Source organism: Schistocerca serialis, chromosome 2 (assembly GCF_023864345.2).
Source record: "Schistocerca serialis cubense isolate TAMUIC-IGC-003099 chromosome 2, iqSchSeri2.2, whole genome shotgun sequence".
NCBI lineage: Eukaryota > Metazoa > Arthropoda > Insecta > Orthoptera > Acrididae > Schistocerca > Schistocerca serialis.
This window is the reverse complement of record NC_064639.1, coordinates 200,011,716-200,026,498: the sequence shown is the minus strand read 5'-3', so window position 1 is coordinate 200,026,498 and position 14,783 is coordinate 200,011,716.

The following is a 14,783-nucleotide window of genomic DNA, read 5'->3' as shown; positions in this document are numbered from 1 at the left end:
TGGGAGAGATAAGCAGGTGGGGGGGATTAAGTTTGCGGGAGGTGTAGAGGATCCGTATCCGTTCGAGGAAAAGGACTAGGTGCGGAAACGGAATAAGATCATATAGGATCCGCGTGGGGGATGGGCGGCGGATGCAATAGGCGAGGCGGAGCGCATGGCGTTCTAGGATTTGAAGGGATTTGTAAAAGGTAGGAGGGGCGGAGACCGATGCAGGATGGGCGTAGCAGAGGATAGGGCGGATGAGGGATTGATAGGTGTGGAGGATGGTGGAGGGGTCCAGACTCCATGTACGGCCAGAATCCTAGCTTGAGGAGACGGAGGCAGGAGTGTGCCTTGGCTTGGATTTTCCGGAGATGGGGGGTCCAGGAGAGGCGACGGTGAAGGGTGACGCCAAGGTACTTGAGGGTGGGGGTGAGGGTGATAGGACGGCCATAAATGGTGACATAGAAGTCAAGGAGACGGTAGGAAGGGGTGGTTTTGCCTACAATGATCGCCTGGAGACTGCAAGTTCCCAGAGTCAACTTTATAGCAAAAAATTGGCGCGAAAACGCATGCGCATTGGCCTCCGTCGAAGGAGCGTCCTCTATCGAAATCCGCGCCCTCTGGAGCTACTGTTCTATCTGTGGCGCGCAGGCACATGCGTAAAGGCGAAAACTACATGTCCGCCCTCTGTCGGAATGCGCGCCCCCGCGTCGCTCAAAACAGACGTCAGATGTCGCCAGACGTGTCATTATGAATAAACTTTCTCTCAGAGGAAATTAGATAGATCATCGGGTCCCAAGCCTTGTCCAGTTGAAAACCGCCATCATGATTTATAAGGTTTTGCGATAGGCGTATCTCCGCAGATCATTAATTACTGAATCCCAAAAATTTTTCGCTGGGGCCAAGATTTTCGAGGCACAAAAATCCATAGTGTGTAATGTGGTAATACAGTGCTCAGCTACGGCCGACTTACTGGGCTGCGAAAGGCGAGTGTGGCGTTCGTGTTCAACGCACCTTTCGCGTATTCCGACACAGGGCGGACATGTAGTTTTCACCCTTACGCATGCGCTTGCGTTCCACAGATAGAACAGCAGCTCCAGAAACAGCGGATTTCGATAGAGGAAGCTCCTGTGACGGAGGCTAATGCGCATGCGTTTTCGCGCCAATTTTTTGCTATAAAGTTAACTCCGGGAACTTGTAGTCTCCAGTGACCGACACTCACCTGAAGATGGCTGGGCGATTGCCAGCCGAAATATCGTGGAAAGAAGTCAACGTGATCCAGCTGCAATCCCGAAATCTTATCGAACATTCAGTACGCCGGGAAAACTTGAAGAATCACATCCCCCAGGCTGTGGCAAAGCCATGTCTCCACAATATCCTTTCTTCCAGGAGCATTAGTTCTGCAAGGTTCGCAGGAGAGCTTCTGTAAAGTTTGGAAGGTAGGAGACGACGTACTGGCGGAAGTAAAGCTGTGAGGACGGGGCGTGAGTCGTGCTTGGATAGCTCAGTTGGTAGAGCACTTGCCCGCTAAAGGCAAAGGTCCCGAGTTCGAGTCTCTGTCCGGCACATAGTTGCCGGCGTGGTAGCTCTGCGTGTTCGGTCAGAGAGCTGGTTGGCCTCTGTAATAAAAAAACTCAGTGAAAAGAATCAACAACGAACTTGAATGGATGTTACGTGACGTCCGCAACGACCAAACACAACGGTCAACAACGAACAAAATGAAAAAAGAAAAGAAAAAAAGAAAAAAATGAGGTAGATAACTTGCCCGCGAAAGGCAGAGGTCCCGAGTTCGAGTCTCGGTCCAGCACACAGTTTTAATCTGCCAGCAAGTTTCAGGTAGCGCTAATTTGCCACAGCGGCACGGGAACAGTTTGAAAACTTATCCGTTTCGGAAATGCTTCCATCCTTGGCTCGAAAGCCAACAATCATGCCCCTCTGGACGTCAGATAAGTTGCTCCGTTTCCGCATTTGGACAACCACTGTCCTGTTTCCCGCCCCCCTCCTGCCACGCTACATGCTTTATATACCCTCCATTGTCAGTGGTTATTGTTCCCTGATGTCGAGTATAGGTAGTTCTGACATTACTGTGACTGCACCGAGTATGATCTTAGGCATCTGTAGCACGTTAACAGGAGTCGCAGGTGGCGGCAAATTATATTTGGGGGTTGGGGGTAGTACAGTAACAAAGCATGAGCCCCGTCAGCGACGAATACTGGATGCATGCCTAACCCGGTCTACATCTGCATCTACATGGATGCTCTGCAAATCACATTTAAGTGCCTGGCAGAGGGTTCATCGAACCACCTATACAACTCTCTATTATTCCAATCTCGTATAGCGCGCGCAAAGAATGAACACCTATATCTTTCCGTACGAGCTCTGATTTCCCTTATCTTATCGTGATGATCGTTCCTCCCTATGAAGATTGGTGCCAACAAAATATTTTCGCATTCGGAGGAGAAAGTTGGTGATTGGAAATTCGTGAGAAGATTCCGTGCCTGCCGATGTGACCGAGCGGTTCTCGGCGCTTCAGTCTGGAACCGCGCGACCGCTACGGTCGCAGGTTCGAATTGTGCCTCGGGCATGGATGTGTGTGATGTCCTTAGGTTAGTTAGGTTTTAGTAGTTCTAAGTTCTAGGGGACTGATGACCTCAGATGTTAAGTCCTTTAGTGCTCAGAGCCATGTGAACCATTTGAAGATTCCGTCGCAACGAAAACCGCCTTTCTTTTAATGATGTCCAGCCCAAATCCTGTATCATTTCTGTGACACTCTCTCCCATATTACGTGATAATACAAAAATTGCTGCCTTTCTTTGAACTTTTTCGATGTACTCCGTCAGTCCTACCTGGTAAGAATCTCAAACCGCGCAGCAGTATTCTAAAAGAGGACGGACAAGCGTAGTGTACGCAGTCTCCTTAGTAGGTCTGTTACATTTTCTAAGTGTCCTGCCAATATAACCCAGTCTTTGCTTAGCCTTCCCCCACATCATTTTCTATGTGTTCCTTCCAATTTGGTCTGGATGTGCACATACAAGACAGGCTTCCGACACCTTCCGTTCTTCAGCGTGCTACTTTTCGCAATATCTTTTCGATTATGCAATGCGCAGATATTCAGGCCGGCGCTGGGAATGTGACACGGCGACAATTGAAGTGTGCCACGCATAGTGCGTCCGTGCAGGGCGCAGCTGCGCAGACTCCCACCACAAGAAACAAGTTGGAAGCGCGGCGGCGCTAGGAGTCCCGAATCTGCCGGCAGGTGTTGTGGCGTCAGCCGGTGCGCTCTCCAAGAGGAAGTTCCTGCTCCCGCCAGTCGCCAGGAAGGCAAGTAGCGTACAAGTCCCGACACGACACGGCAGGGCCGCCGCTCGATAAGATTCCTGCCTCGTCCGTGTTGCTCCCTTTTAGAACTTCCACCGCGCTCTGGGTCACGGAAGCTCCGTGTAAGTCCGACTTAGCAAAGTGTGACAAAAAAACAGCTTAGGCGATGTGCGTCCCACACGCTACTGCGGAGACTCTCCCTCAGCAATAATAGTGTCCAACAGCTAAGCCTCATCAAGAAGTGGGTGCAAAAGAAGCATGGCCATCACGTTTTACTTATCCCCACGCAATAAACAAAGCTGTTCTCGCAGCCACATGTCTGCAATCCTAGTACATGGAGAAATTGCCTCGCCATAGTATGTGCTGAGCCAGATCTATTAAATTAATCATTCGTCTGTTGTCGCAACCCCATGCGTGCATACAGATATTCCCTCGCCACAGTATGCGATGAGGCAATTCTTTGGCCTCTTGTCGCAGCCACATACCTGCAATCCTGGTACATACAAGAATTTCCTCGCCATAGTATGTGCTGAGCCAATTTTTCGGCCCCTCCAACGATACGCTACGGTACTGAATTCCCTCGCCACAGCCCGCATCTCGTGGTCGTGCGGTAGCGTTCTCGCTTCCCACGCCCGGGTTCCCGGGTTCGATTCCCGGCGGGGTCAGGGATTTTCTCTGCCTCGTGATGGCTGGGTGTTGTGTGCTGTCCTTAGGTTAGTTAGGTTTACGTAGTTCTAAGTTCTAGGGGACTGATGACCATAGATGTTAAGTCCCATAGTGCTCAGAGCCATTTGAACCCTCGCCACAGTATGTGCCGAGCCAATTGTTTTGGCCCCTCCAGCGATGCGCTACGGTACTGAATTCCCTTGCCACAGTATGTGCCGAGCCAATTTTTTGGCCCCTCCAGCGATACGCTACGGTACTGAATTCCCTCGCCACAGTATGTGCTGAGCCAATTTTTTGGCCCCTCCTGCGATACGCTATGGTACTGAATTCCCTTGCCACAGTATATGCCGAGCCAATTTTTTGGCTCCTCCAGCGATGCGCTACGGTACTCTGGCGAGGGAATCTCTATATATACCAGGACTGCAGACATGTGGTTGTGACAACAGACCAAAGATTAGTTAAGTAACTTTATTTATTTCGTGGCGATAATTGAAACTTTGTGACCACCCTGTGCATTTCCTGAGCAGGATTTTCTGTGGTGCTAGCTGTCCCCATCTCAAATGTCTACTAAGCATACAGCACGACATTCACCATGTGATGTAGTGACACACAAGAAGAAGTCGCATTTGAGGACGAACCGTCCTCTTTGAGTCGCTACACAAACAGCTCCTTCTCGCTTTCGGACCATCGTCATATCCTTACTGACTGAACTACTATATTATTAATTAATTACACATTGTTGAATATTTCCCTTTGAAAAACTTAATTATTTTCCAGATTTATTAGATTAGTTGCTCATGTGTTATTCTTACTCCTCATGACAAAGTGTAACACGCCCGGGAGTGCAAATGGGTGGGGTGGTACCTTTAAACTGTGGTGTTGTTTCGACCGTGCGCCCTGTCCACACCACGTACCTGGTAATCCCGCGGCGGTCGTACTGTTCTGCTCCACACTGCTGCTGGGTTGCCTGAAATTATCTATCGAAATATGCAAGCGAGTAAGGGGAGCCACTCAACGTTAAGCACAACACTGTTTTACATCTGGTATGAACATCTATATTCTGAGACGATATGGAGATCACAGGTTGCACTGTTTACACTCAAAGTCGTAAATGTTTATCCCAACTGACAGTCTTGATGATTATCTGTCCACGATATAACTTGGACGAGCGTACGCGTACCGAACACGGGGCGGCTGATTGTTGATGATTCAGAAGCCGAATGGTCGCACGAAGGTTCTTACGCTCGTCACGCGTACACAAATATTTGATACCAGTCCTCCTTGACACTAGTAATGATATTTTATCACTGTTCACAAGGTTAAATTTACAGTTCACAGTTCTCAGTTGTACGAGCGAACACGTAACCGTCGCGGCGCGGCTGATTGTTGATGATGCGGAACGCGATGATCGAACGCACGTTCTCACGCTCGCTACAAGACACTGGCACTTATATGCTCTATTTTGTAAAAAATAGTATTACTGATTCACATCAGTTCATTCTGGGAGACCGAACACGGCGCGGATGATTGATACAGTACGATACGACACGCAACGAGAGGATACACAAATACGTTATCAGCTGCACTGCTCGTTTTTAAATTACTTCTTGACGCAGTTTCCTCTGAATCATTTACTTATTTTATCACTTTACTGTACTAACACTTGTAGCAACACCTCAACTTCCATGCTAACAATGCCTCTCACATGCAGAGCTACACACTACATAACATAACAGTTGCGTGTCCCACGCTCGACTCTCTAGACGCGACTGCCCGCAAAGATACTACACAACTAAACCAGCGCTATTACAGTACACTTACAAAAGTAGTGGTAAAATTACAGATGAGAGAGGTTATGAACTCAGTGATACCGTTGTGTTGTGCGCGGACTCATTGAGAAACACTTAGGCATATAAATGGTGAGCAGGGAAGTTTATGAAACTAATGTTTGAGTAAATTGTTTTTTAATGTTTCTACGAAAAAACGAAAAGAATATGGGGAAATGTGGAATCCACTGCATCCCGAAAACTGTTATAAATAAACTATACATAGTAGTGGCCATAAACAATAATTAATAGGCCGCAAGTAGAGATAAAGACTCAGCCTTAACCGCTGCCCGGTTCGACGGTCATTTAGCTTTTCCTCTCGGCAGCGAACAGCGAGTTCATGTTCCATGCATATAGACATTACCAAGACCGGCAGTCGAACCTGGATCTCCTGCTTATTAGGCAAGTGCGTCAGCCACTTAGCCACCTTGGCACATCGGATCAGACAGCTGCACGGATTACCCTGGCACGCCTCCTTCCTCGACCCAAATTCTCACTGCCGCCCCAGCCTACATCATATTCCCCTTACACAGGAATAGCTTTTCCGAGACTCTCCGTGTCCTGCAATAGCACCTCAGCATCGAATGTAAATGGGGTGTCCAGCCTGACACCCAGGTGCAAGTATTTATACAAATTTCATTTGTATAAGTGTCCTGTTTTACCTGCGCTGAAGTATAGACGTAACTACATCTTCATCCTTGGTTGCGTGTGTTAAATGGTCATTTTATGGTATTGTATCGTAAAGTACAGATAAACGTTTTTAATATGGGGGACCAATTTCCTGATTAAAAAATGAAAAGGTAAATTTCAGCGTCTAACTTTTGTCATTGTGGCCTTTATTGAGCGTCCTTTATTAAACTCGTTTGTGTCTTTTATGTTATACGTTCCTGCAAATGAGAAAACGTACGAGAGGAGTCTACATTCCTTCTACAAGGTACGTGTCGATTCCAAGCACACGGCCGAAGTATTTAATCACAGGTTCACATTAACTGACTATCATAAGGGAAAATACAACTAGAGATGCAACAGTAGTGACGGTGACAGGAATTGCTCTTGATTCTTGAAAAGTAAACGAATAGTCGCTTGTTACTGTGCGGCGGGAAGCTGTTACACAAATTACGTGTATTAATTAGTGAAAATTGCGTATATTCCAGTCTGTGTACTGTGCGAGTGCTTGTAAAGTTCAAACACTAGCGTTAATATTCTACCTACAACTTGTAATCTTCAAAAGCATTGATGATAAGCAGTTGAATTATATTTGACAGTGGCATTTGTCTCGTTACCAACTTGAACTCTTATTGTTAATTACACAATAAATAATACTGCATGAAGATGGTATCTGTTCGTACTACGCAAGTACGACTGACGTCCCGTCCTCACAGCTTTGCTTCCGCTAGTACCTCGTCTCCTACCTTCCAAACTTGACAGAAGCTCTCCTGCGAACCTTGCAGAACTAGCACTCCTGGAAGAAAGGGTATTCCAGACACATGGCTTAGCCACAGCCTGGGGGATGTGATTCTTGAAGTTTTCCCGGCGTACTGAATGTTCGATAAGATTTCCGGATTGCAGCCGGATCACGTTGACTTCTTGCCAGGATATTTCGACTGGCAATCGTCCAGCCATCTTCAGGTGAGAGTCCGTCACTGGACACTGCATTTTCCCAGAGTCAACTTTATAGCAAAAAATTGGCGCGAAAACTCATGCCCATTGGCCTCCATCACAGGACATGTCCGAAAGAACAGATACCATCGGTGACCATGCAGCTCTCTAGAATGAAATGATAATTAAATCAAGACCCTAAGCGGTCGACAGGCGTTGATATACATCAATGGGGACAGTTGGAAATGTGTGCCCCGACCGGGACTCGAACCCGGGATCTCCTGCTTACATTGCAGACGCTCTGTCCATATTTTTTTTTCTTTTTTTCCATTTTATTCGTTATTGTTCGTTGCGTTTGGTCTGGGCGGACTTCACGTGACATCCGTTCAATTTGATCGTTGATTCCTTTACTCACAAGGGGAGGCCGCCAATTATGAAATTCAGATTCGATTCATACTGCGCATAATAAAAGCTCATGGCCAGAGGTGTAATGTGGCAAAGTACCAAGATGCACTTCTCAGCTGTTGTCGAGAAAATCGACAGTTAAAAGAAACCGTTGCGGTGAAATACTCTCTACGATTACTAGTTTTCTACAGCGTCGTGGCGCAGCGGTAAGCGCTCGGGTTCGTAATCCGAAGGTCGCCGGATCGAATCTCGCGTCATGCAACTTTTTTTTATTATTTGTTTTTTTTTGTAATTCAAATATATATATATAATTTCCGGCACTCAGTTGCAACAATTGTGCACATAATAAGTTGTCGTGAAAAAATAAAACTTGAAATAAAACACAATAACACAAATAATATTCAAGTGGATATAATTTATTGAAAAGTTCGGTATACACTCGCACATAATTAACAATTGGTGACCAGAAGTAGCTGGAGTATCCCATGAACCAGAGTGATAGTTATCATAGAAACATGGAAAGCAGAAAACAGCACGACATCGAGCACATCTGATAAACGATGCGTTTTTACAAGAACAATTGTTTTTTAAATTATCTGTTGGGAAACACACCTGATTGACATTCTGAAAAATTGTTCTATCGTTCGTCGGGTTTGATGCATACCACGCGTATCGTATCATATCGGCAAAAATCGGAGAGGACAATTGGTGGTGGACGATGGATTGGATTTATTTCAAGTATATATATATATATATATATATATATATATATATATATATATATATATTTGAATTACAAAAAACAAATAATAAAAAGTTGCATGGCGCGAGATTCGATCCGGCGACCTTCGCATTACGAACCCGAGCGCTTACCGCTGCGCCACGACGCTGTAGGAAATTAACAAGCGCAGAGAGTATTTCACCGCAACGGTTTCTTTTACCTGTCGATTTTCTCGACAACGGCTGAGAAGTGCATCTTGGTGCTTTAACACATTACACCTCTGGCCATGAGCTTTTATGATGCACAGTATGAATCGAATCTAAATTTCACAATTGGCGGCCTCCCCTTGTCAGTTTTTTTTTTTATTATAAAGGGCCACCTGCTCTCTGGCCGAACACGCTGAGCTACCGTGCTGGCATTAAATCAAGACCCATCTGAGTCACCGTGGGCACAGAGGATAGCGCGACTGCATTGCTTCTCTCTTGCACGCTCCCCGTGAGACCCACATCCCCAGCTTAATGTCCACACCCTACATTCTTAGTACCCCTGCCCATTACACTCATTACTCGCGGCAGACAATCTTGCCGAGTCCCGTAAGAGTTCGGGCAATGCGTGTGCATCTTCACAGAAGAAGAAGGTCAATGGCCGATTAGCCTTAACTATATGAATATGGTATCTGTTCTTTCGGACATGTCTGCTATCCTCCGTGCCCTCGGTGGCTCAGATGGATAGGGCGTCTGCTATGTAAGCAGGAGATCCCGGGTTCGAGTTCCTGTCGGGTCACACATTTTCAACTGTCCCCGTTGATGTATACCAGTGCCTGTCTACAGCTTATGGTCTTGATTTAATAATAAATAATACTGCCATGGTCGCACCGAGAGATGTCTGCTGTCATAGGGGCGAAGAGCACGTTAGTAGGCAAGTGCCCTGAGTACGTGTGCAATACGAGTAGCCAAGTCCCAGCAACAAACATCAGCCGCCTCTTGTTACTGAACGGTAATTGTTTTTGTTATCAATGTAATATTAATGAACACATCTTGAGGCGTGACAAATAAATAATCCAAGAGTGGTAAAAACTACAACAGAACTTAAAACTGATGAACCATTCAAATGAGTAAGAGCCAATATTCACACAGACCGCATGGCTTTTGCAGAAGACCCAGCGATTCTATGTCGGCACATTCAAACGGCACATAAACAAACATAAGTTCTCAATGAAAGAGTAGAAACATTTGGTCTCCAAATATCAGTCGATTCAGACTTTTGTAGCCACAGTCTGGTACTCAAAATTCTAATAACAACAAACGCTAAAAATGGAGAGTTTTTGAGATCGAAAGTGAGGATAATACATTCAGGAAAGAATGGTTACTAAACTCTTTCCCACACAATGGAAACAGCCTTCAGTCTTAAAAAGATATGTATAAAAAATATCAAAATACACAACAATTGAGGCACTACGACACAGTCATCAAACCAAAGTGTGTCTGTGGACTGAAGCTCCCCTTTAAACGGAAAGATAGACGTTTAAGAACTCCAGAAGAGAGGACGAAAAGTAATCAGGAAAATTTTAGGTCGAAAGTATACTAAACAAGTATCATACAAAAAGCAAATGGAGAAATTGAGAAGTCTATCAACACATGCACTACAATCTTATGTGCTCGGGTCACCACACAAATTATCTACTGCGGAGCCGCACGTTCAACAGTGTTCGCTGCATGGTGTTCACTGAAACACTTGTACCGCAGCAGCGTTGTAATCTGTCTTCAGATCTCTCAGAGATCGCCGCCGATGCTCTTTTACAACGAAAGACCATCAAGTTTGGCGATGAGGCGTGGACGTACAACTCTTTGTCACCTAGACGTGGTTTCGCCATCCTTCAACCAATTGCCATGGAAGCTCACGACCGTATCACGCGAGCAGCCGACCATCTTCGCCGTCCCCGAAGTACTCGTTCCCAGGCGACGGCCAATGACAATCTATTCTCTGCCATAGTCAGCGAATTTCCCAACCTACGGCTCGTAACACCGCTAGAACGAATTCCCATTCGTCTCCGGATCACTTCCGTGGGACGGTCAATAAGTAATGGAACATATTTTTTTTCTGAAATGAGGATGATTTTATTCAAGATTCCAATATGCGATATTATTCCTCACTCCGATGGCTACTAAATCTTATTTTTCAACATTATCTCCATTCAATGCGATAGCTTTGTCACCATACTGGGAGGGCCTGTATGCCGGCATGGTACCACCCAACTGGTCGACGTCTGAGCCAACGTATTGTTGCATCAATAAGCTACCCATCCTTCATTGGCCCAAAGTGATGTAAGTCGAGGATGAGATGTCTGGGCTGCACGGTGGATGAGGAACAACTGTCCAGTGAAGTTTTGTGAGCTCCTCTCGGATGCGCTGACGTGTGCGAGGCTTTGCGTTGTCATGGAGAAGTAGAAGTTCCTTCGCATTATTATGGCGACGAACACGCTGAACTCGTTTCTTCGGTTTCGCGAGAGTTCACAATGCAGTTTAGAGTTGACCGTTGCGCCATGGGGGAGGACGTTAAACAGAATAACTCCTTCAGAGTTCCAGCAGATTGTCGCCATAACTTTACCAGTTGAGGTTGCGGGTTTGAGCTATTTTTTTGGAGGAGAGATGGTGTGGTGCCAATCCATGGACTGCTTGTCTGTTTCTGATTCAACGTAATCAACTCATGTTTCATCGCCTGCGACGAAGTTCGCCAAAAAATTGTCGCGATCAGCCTCGTAACGCGCAAGTACACTCCTGGAAATGGAAAAAAGAACACATTGACACCGGTGTGTCAGACCCACCATACTTGCTCCGGACACTGCGAGAGGGCTGTACAAGCAATGATCACACGCACGGCACAGCGGACACACCAGGAACCGCGGTGTTGGCCATCGAATGGCGCTAGCTGCGCAGCATTTGTGCACCGCCGCCGTCAGTGTCAGCCAGTTTGCCGTGGCATACGGAGCTCCATCGCAGTCTTTAACACTGGTAGCATGCCGCGACAGCGTGGACGTGAACCGTATGTGCAGTTGACGGACTTTGAGCGAGGGCGTATAGTGGGCATGCGGGAGGCCGGGTGGACGTACCGCCGAATTGCTCAACACGTGGGGCGTGAGGTCTCCACAGTACATCGATGTTGTCGCCAGTGGTCGTCGGAAGGTGCACGTGCCCGTCGACCTGGGACCGGACCGCAGCGACGCACGGATGCACGCCAAGACCGTAGGATCCTACGCAGTGCCGTAGGGGACCGCACCGCCACTTCCCAGCAAATTAGGGACACTGTTGCTCCTGGGGTATCGGCGAGGACCATTCGCAACCGTCTCCATGAAGCTGGGCTACGGTCCCGCACACCGTTAGGCCGTCTTCCGCTCACGCCCCAACATCGTGCAGCCCGCCTCCAGTGGTGTCGCGACAGGCGTGAATGGAGGGACGAATGGAGACGTGTCGTCTTCAGCGATGAGAGTCGCTTCTGCCTTGGTGCCAATGATGGTCGTATGCGTGTTTGGCGCCGTGCAGGTGAGCGCCACAATCAGGACTGCATACGACCGAGGCACACAGGGCCAACACCCGGCATCGTGGTGTGGGGAGCGATCTCCTACACTGGCCGTACACCACTGGTGATCGTCGAGGGGACACTGAATAGTGCACGGTACATCCAAACCGTCCTCGAACCCATCGTTCTACCATTCCTAGACCGGCAAGGGAACTTGCTGTTCCAACAGGACAATGCACGTCCGCATGTATCCCGTGCCACCCAACGTGCTCTAGAAGGTGTAAGTCAACTACCCTGGCCAGCAAGATCTCCGGATCTGTCCCCCATTGAGCATGTTTGGGACTGGATGAAGCGTCGTCTCACGCGGTCTGCACGTCCAGCACGAACGCTGGTCCAACTGAGGCGCCAGGTGGAAATGGCATGGCAAGCCGTTCCACAGGACTACATCCAGCATCTCTACGATCGTCTCCATGGGAGAATAGCAGCCTGCATTGCTGCGAAAGGTGGATATACACTGTACTAGTGCCGACATTGTGCATGCTCTGTTGCCTGTGTCTATGTGCCTGTGGTTCTGTCAGTGTGATCATGTGATGTATCTGACCCCAGGAATGTGTCAATAAAGTTTCCCCTTCCTGGGACAATGAATTCACGGTGTTCTTATTTCAATTTCCAGGAGTGTAGTTCCGTACATATGGTCCCTTGTTGCTCTTTGTGGTTTCTATCACCAGCGGGCACACACCATCGAGTATCCCAATTGGTGGAAGAACGTTTCAGCGCTGCCAGTAGACACGTCCAGTTGTACAGCAGCGAGGAGTTTGAGTGTGATCCGTCGATCACTTCGAATGGGAGCGTCCGGCATTGCAGAAGTCACAGCTTTGTGCGGGCGGCCGGCACGCGCGGCATTGTTGGGATGATAAACGCCTCGCGTGTTTCTTTCACTGCCAGGTCATCATAGACATTCTGCAAAGGCCTAAGAATGTCTATGATGCTCTGGCTCTCAGCCAAAAAGAAATGAATGATAGCTCTCTACTCGGAAGCACCCCTGTTACAGACATTATTTTCAAGGCTACATACTGCGCCGCCACCTGAAGGGAAATCTTCCACAATATCGCACAAGTACTTCCGCACTTTTTTCAAGCAAAATTGCCTGAGAAAAACAAGTGTTGCATTACTTATTCAACGCCCCTCGTATACACCATCCTTCTACATCAACATCTACATTTATACTCCGCAAGCCACCTAACGGTGTGTGGCGGAGGGCACTTTGCGTGCCACTGTCGTTACCTCCCTTTCCTGTTCCAGTCGCGTATGGTTCGCGGGAAGAGCAACTGCCGGAAAGTCTCCATGCGCGCTCGGATCTCTCTAATTTTACGTTCGTGATCTCCTCGGAATGTCACGTCCCAGCACAGCCTCACTATACCAGAATGAAGTAAGTGCGAACTGCATAGCGCAATCGGGACGTTAACGACAATGGGTTGGTTATAAATTGCTGTCAACCTTTATATTGGACATGAGAGGGAGAGAATCTCCTTGGTTTGAAGCAAATAAGTTTCCTGAAAATAGGTTGCAGAATTGCAATAGGCAGAAAATATTGGTTAGTTTATATCAAGTTTATTCTCACATGTACTTGTGTGAGGTGTTGGACCATAAGCCCCTTAGTAAGATTCAGTCTATTTATTCGTACTTGCTACTTCAAAGCTAATTGCCAGTAAATATAAGAAACAAGTACAAAGCAATCACTTGTTCTTGGTTAGCACTGAAATCTCTCTAAGTAATTGAGACAAAGACTGACAGCCTCTGTTCAACACTATTCCAATGAAACTCTAAAAATCCTACTTGACCTGCAGTTCCTGAGTGTCAACCAGAGTCTATCACTGTCTTCTCATAGCTGAAGCCTTTATCAGCTGTATCGACTGCTATGGGCCTACTCTACCCTGCTGGCGTCTCACTGCGGAATCTCCAAAGTGCTGGCACTGGCTCTGAATCTGCATCTGAATCTCTACTTCTAGCTATTCCTCTGCCTGGCCTTTTATTTCGTTGCTCATGTGCTTGGGTGCACACAAATTAATTGTTTCACACGACGCTTTCATTTCTAAGTGATCGAATTGCACAAGAATACCTATGGTTCCACACGACACTCTCATCTCTAATTGATCGGCTTGCGCAAGAATGCCTTTGGTTCCACATCACACTTTCGTTTCTAGCTGCACACAACTTAATTTGGTTCCACACAGGTCTTTTCCGCACGTGATTGACACTCTCTATTGCTGTATTATCGCCCTTGTGTTAAGTCAAACACTAAGTTATTTGATCAACAAGCCATACTTGGCAGCCTCCGCCGCTTATCTTGTCCCTACGTCCTGGTGGACTATTTCTTAATGTCGGCTGGCTGTTTGCCAATGGAGCTTGGACTCTTATTATGGTCACAAAGCAAGAATAAAATTAAAAATTTTCTACGGTCAAAACAGGGAGGTATAAGTAGGGGGAAGCAATATATTTGATACATCATCCAGAAACGCACCTTCTCGAAACCTGGATAGCAAGCTACACCGTGATACAGAGCCCCTCTCTTGCAGAGTCTGCCACTTAAAGTAGCTAAACAACTCTGGAACGCTATCACGCTTACCAAATAACCCTGTGACGAAACGCGCCGCTCTTCTTTGGATCTTCCCCATCTCCTCTGTCAACCCGACCTGGTACGGATCCCACACTGATGAGCAATACTCAAGTATAGGTGGAACGAGTGTTTT